This window comes from Myotis yumanensis, unplaced genomic scaffold (genome assembly GCF_028538775.1).
Source record: "Myotis yumanensis isolate MYYU_CA2020_CCGP unplaced genomic scaffold, mMyoYum1.0.hap1 SCAF_3, whole genome shotgun sequence".
Classification (NCBI taxonomy): domain Eukaryota; kingdom Metazoa; phylum Chordata; class Mammalia; order Chiroptera; family Vespertilionidae; genus Myotis; species Myotis yumanensis.
Genome location: NW_027223754.1, coordinates 205,631,871 through 205,637,870, shown reverse-complemented (window position 1 = coordinate 205,637,870; position 6,000 = coordinate 205,631,871).

Genomic DNA, 6,000 nt, shown 5'->3' with positions numbered 1-6,000 from the left:
TGTTTGTTTGTTTTTTAATAAATCTTTATTGTTGAAAGTATTACATATGTCCCCCTTTTTCCCCCATTGACCCTCTTCAGCCCGCCCCCACCACCTGCCCCAGGCCTTCACCACCCTATTTTCTGTGTCCATGGGTTATGCATACAAGGTCTTCAGTTGATTACCTCCCATCCAACCACCCTCCCTCCCCCGCCTCCCCTCTGAGATTCCGCACTCTGCTCCACGCTCCCATATCTCTGATCCACTCCGTTCATCAGTTTATTTTGTTACTTAGATTCTACATATGAATGAGAGCATGTGATACCTGTCTTTCTCTGACTGACTTATTTCACTTACCATGATACTCTCCAGGTCCCTCCATGCTGTCTCAAAGGGAATGTTACTGCTATGTAGTATTCCATGGTATAAATACTTTTTTATCCACTCCTCTACTGATGGGCATTTGGGCTGTTTCCAGATCTCAGCTATTGTAAATAACCCTGCCAAGAACATAGGGGTGCATACATTCTTTCTGATTGGTGCTTCAGGTTTCTTAGGATATATTCCTAGAAGTGGGATCACTGGGTCAAATGGCAGTTCCATATTTACATTTTTGAGGAAACTGTCTTGACTCCATTGTATGCTCTTGCCTCCTTTATTAAATATTAATTGAACATAATGGCTTGGGTCGATTTCTGGGTTCTCTGTTCTGTTCCATTGATCTATATGCCTGTTCTTGTGCCAGTACCAGGCTGTTTTGATTATGGTGGCTTTGTAGTATAACTTGATATCTGGTATTGTGATTCCTCCAACTTTGTTCTTCTTTCTCAGGATTGCTGCAGCTATGCAGGGTCTTCTTTGGTTCCATATAAATTTTTGGAGTGTTTGTTGTAGATCTGTGAAATATGCTGTTGGTATTTTAATGGGGATTGCATTGAATCTGTAGATTGCTTTGGGTAGTATGGACATTTTAATGATGCTGATTCTACCAATCCATGAACACAGAATATTCTTCCACTTGTTTATATCTTCTTCTATCTCTTTTTTCAACTTCCTGTAGTTTTCTGAGTACAGGTCTTTTGCCTCCTTGGTTAAGTTTATTCCTAAGTATCTTAATTCTTTTATTGCAATGATAAATGGGCTGTTTGTTTAGTATCTCTTTCTGAGAAGTTACTATTGGTGTATAAAAAAAGCCATCGATTTTTTGGGTATTGATTTTGTCTCCTGCTACATTGCCAAATTTATTCATTAAATCTAGTAGTTTTTTGGTGGAGTCTTTAGGTTATTCTATGTACAATATCATGTCATCTGAGCATAATGAGAGTTTTACTTCCTCTTTTCCAATTTGGATGCCTTGTATTTCTTCTTCTTGTCTGATTGCTGTGGCTAGGACTTCTAGTACTATGTTGAATAAGAGTGGTGAAAGTGGACATTCCTGTCTTGTTCTTGTTCTTACAGGAAATGGTTTTAGTTTTTGCCCATTGAGTATGATGTTCGCTGTAGGTTTGTCATATATGGCTTTTATTATGTTGAGATATGCTCCCTCTATTCCCACTTTGCTGAGAGTTTTGATAAAAAAAAATAGGTGTTGGATTTTGTCAAATGCTTTTTCTGTGTCTATTGATATGATCGTGATTTTTGTCTTTCAATTTGTTTTTGGTTTTTTTTATATATATATATTTTTTTATTGATTATTTACAGAGAGAAAGGGAGAGAGATAGAGAGTTAGAAACATCGATGAGAGAGAAACATTGATCATCTGCTTCCTGCACATCTCCTACCGGGGATGTGCCCGAAACCCAGGTACATGCCCTTGACCGGAATCGAACCTGGGACCTTTCAGTCCGCAGGCCGACGCTCTATCCACGGAGCCAAACCGGTTTCAGCTCAATTTGTTTATGTGGGCTTGTTTGGGTTCTTCTTGCTTGGAACTCTCTGTGCCTCCTGAACTTGTGTGACTTTTTCCTTCACTAGGTTAGGGAAGCTTTCTGCCATTATTTCTTCAAACACATTCTCTAGCCCTTTCTTCATTTCTGCCTCTTCTGGCACACCTACTATGCAAATATTGTTATATTTCAGGTTGTCCCACAGCTCCCTTAAGCTGTCCTCCTGTTTTTAATTGTTTTTTTCTTTTTGGTTCTCTGATTGAGTGATTTTTTTCTACCCTGTCTTCTAATTCTGTGTATTCCTTCCAATGTGTTCTTTATTCATGCTATGTCATTCTGTTTTCATAGTTATTATATCTTTTCTCCTGCTGTTAATCATCTTTACCATCATTATTCTGAATTCAATATCAGATAAATTTCTTATCTCCATTTCATTTATCTCTTCTTCTGGAGAATTCTCTTTCTCTTTCATTTGGGGGTTGTTGTTTCTTTGTCTCTTTATTTTGGGCGCCTGCTCAGTTTTGTGACTATGTATTAGGTAGATCTGCTACACCTCTCAATCTCTAGTGCAGGACAATGTCAAACACTGTTTCTGACTAATTAGATCAGGCAAAGACTCAAAGCCTCCAGAGACCACCTCTGCTTGCAGACTGATTGGATTTAGTCTTGAATAGTCCTCAGGTAGTCATCCACTGATGTGATGAGAGTTTTTTCAACAGGGTGGGGCAATTGCTTCTGCCTAGAGTAGTGGTTCTCAACCTTTAAATACAGTTCCTCATGTTGTGACCCAACCATATTTTCGTTGCTACTTCATAACTGTAATGTTGCTACTGTTATGAGTCATAATGTAAATATCTGATATGCAGGATGGTCTTAGGTGACCCCTGTGAAAGGGTCGTTTGACCGCCAAAGGGGTTGCGACCCACAGGTTGAGAACCGCTGGCCTAGAGGCTAATTGTTATTCTCACACTCTTAATGGGCCTCAGAAACTCCACACCGTGGGGTAAGGTATTTTCAATAGGGTGAATCAACTGTCTTCCCCTCAAGCAAAACCGCCTAGATAGCAATTGTCTACATGAGAAAGATGACCTCCACAGCATGAGGTAATGACTCAGCATAGGAAACCGGGGTGTCTGCCTTTTAAGCTCTAATCCCAGAGCCCCCAACCCTGGCTTCTGCTCACACAGCTCCAGTCCACTCTGCCCTCCCTCTTCCAGAGCACCAGGTGTGTTGCTGCATGGGGAATTTTGTGCGTTGGCCCTTTAAGAGGATGCCTGCATTTCCAGGTGTTTCTCCCTGGCAGACAGCAACCCCGCTGCTTTTCACAGCCAGATGTTATGTGGGTACCTTTCTCAGTTCTGGTGCTCTCTGCTGTGGGGTCCTGCTTGGGGATTAGACCCCAGAGTTCTCATTGGCAACCCCCCACAGCTGAGCTATCTCTGTGGAACTTCAGCTGCTGTCTGTGGGGGCCTGGCCAGCCCTTTCGCGCCTCCACCCCTCCTACCAGTCTCTATGCAGCCGCCACTTTCTGTCCTCGGGTATCAGGGTTCTCTCCAGCGAAACTCCCATTGATTATTCAGCAAGTTTTTCTGTATTTTAGTTGTAGTTACAGTGTGATCCTGGTACTGTGTCCGTGCAGCAACCACTTACTCAGCTGCCATTTTTAATTTCCCTTGACTATTTTGTAAATGCCAATTTGTACTTCTTAATCCCTTCATCCTCTTGGAGCATTCTTAGTTATTTATTATTTTTTATTATATCTTTATCATTGAGAGTATTGCAGATGTCCCCCTCTTTTTCCCCCCTCATTGTCCTCCTCCACCAGGATCCTGCCCCTCTCCAGGCCTTCACCATCCTGTTGTCTGTGTCCATGGGTAATGCATGTATGCATATAAGTTCTTTGGTTAAACTCTTCCCTACGCCCTACCCCCTTCCCTCTGAGATTCGTTAGTCTGTTCCATGTTTCCATGCCTCTGATTCTATTTTAATCATCAGTTTATTTTGTTCATTAGATTCCTTGTTCGTTTATTTTTATTTTTAGATTCAATTGTTGATGGATATATATTTATTATCATTTTATTGTTCATACTTTTTATCCTTCTTCTTCTTCTTAAAGAACTGTACACTGAAAAAAAAAAAAAAAGAACTGTACACTGCCCTAGCCGGTTTAAATCAGTAGACCAAATGGTTCCAGGTTTGATTCTGGTCAAGGGCATGTACCTCGGTTGCAGGCTCCTCCCTGACCCCGGGCCCTGGTCGGGCATGTGCAGGAGGCAACCAGTCAATGTGTTTCTCTCACATCGATGTTTTTCTCTGTCTTTCCCTCTCTCTTTCACTTTCTCTAAAAATTCAATGGAAAAATATCCTCAGGATTAAAAAAGAGAAAAGAAGAACTGTACACTAAAAAATGGCGAAGATGGTAACTTTTAAGTGCATCTCCCCTAGAGGGTGCTGCTCTTTGCTCTCTGAGGCCCTTTATTTGGCCGAGGGTGGAGCTGCACAGGTGCCCTCTCCCCTCCCAGAGCTGCGGGGAGGGGAGGCTGGGATCTCACCTGGAAGACAGCCAAGCTTCGGACTGGCACCTCTGGCCCCACGGAGGCAGCTGGCAGCGGGAGAGTCAGCACAGCCGGCCACTGCAGGCACTTTAGAGCGCGGTTATAATAATCCCAGCCAGGTCACCATGGTCACGGGCCCTGAAAGGCCCCGGGACTCTGGCCGCCTCATTGCACAAGTGAGCCCGGGCAGGGCAGTGCCAGTCACAAGGGATGGAGAGGGGCCTGCTGGTCATTCTGACCCTGGTATTCTTGGATTCCCGGAACCTCAGTTAGGGCTGCAGAGCGCTGCCCAGAGAGCAAGTTTGCCAAATGTAGCTGAAGTCACATCCCTGGCCCCATGGCTTCGCCTGGATGCATGCAGTCCGGAATCGTGCAGGAGCCGAGAGAGGGGTACTGACTGCGGCCCTGACCCTGGGTCCCAGGCCCTTGCTCTTTGTCCTAATAACCCTCCTGCACCATTTCCCCCGCGTCCAGGTTCTCACAGGCCTGAGTGAGTTTACCTTCCCATCGTTATCGTTCTTACACACACAGGACTCACCTTTCATGGGGAGATGAGAGACGCTTGCGGGGACATCCCCTTCCTTCTCCCACCCTGCACTGAAGGTTTTTGTGACTGTGGTGCTGGGGGGACGGGAACTGCCAAGTGCAGAGCATTGCACGTGGAGCCCTGTGCTGGGACCAGACAGTTGTCCCACAATGTAGCTCAGTGCTGACACTGTCTCATCCTGTGGATGAGGGCTCAGTCCCACAGGACTCCCCAACTCGGGCGGCAACCTCAAGTGCAGTCCTCCCCTGTGACTCCGACCCGCGGGCCGTCGATCCGGGGTTTCCTCGACCTCCTCCTTGGACTTGACTGACTTGCTAGAGTGGCTCACCGAGCTCAGAGAATCGCCTTACTCACTGGATGCTCAGCTTACTATACAGGAAGTGACTCCGGAACAGCACAGGGCGAGGTGTGGGGAGGGCCCGGAGCTTCCCGCACCTCCAGGGGTTCGCCAATGCGAGCCCTCTGGGCCCCGTCCTTTGGGTTTCCAGGGAGGAGTCATTGCACAGGCACGGCTGATTAAGTCACTGACCATCAGCGATTGGACTGACATCTCCAGCCCCTCTCCCCTCCCGGAGGTGGTGAGGGGTGGGCTGAAATGTCCAACCGCTGATCGCCTGGTTGGCTCCGCTGGCAACCGGGCCCATCCTCAGGAGAGCTAGGAGCTTTCCAAAAGTCGCCTTAAGACCGCAACGCAGAACCCTTTACCGCTCTCATCCGTTCGGAAGAACCAAGGGTTTAAGAGCTCTGTGCCAGGAAACGGGTCAAAGACCCAACAGATCGTTCTTATTCTACATCACAGTGTCTCAGTGTTTCCTGTACGGCGTCATTTCATCCACAGGCTCCTTCTCAAGGGTGGGACCACAAGCCCAACTTAGAGTTTCCAAGACTAAGACTAAGGCTCGTGGCTGGAGCACCTTACCCAGGTGCCCTGTCTGACCACTGCTGAGTGCTGGGGTTGGTTAGCTCCCAGCTCCTTCCACCAGAGCACCTTCCAGAAGCCTTCGTTCCGGAAGTAGGTGAGCTTGTACCTCGT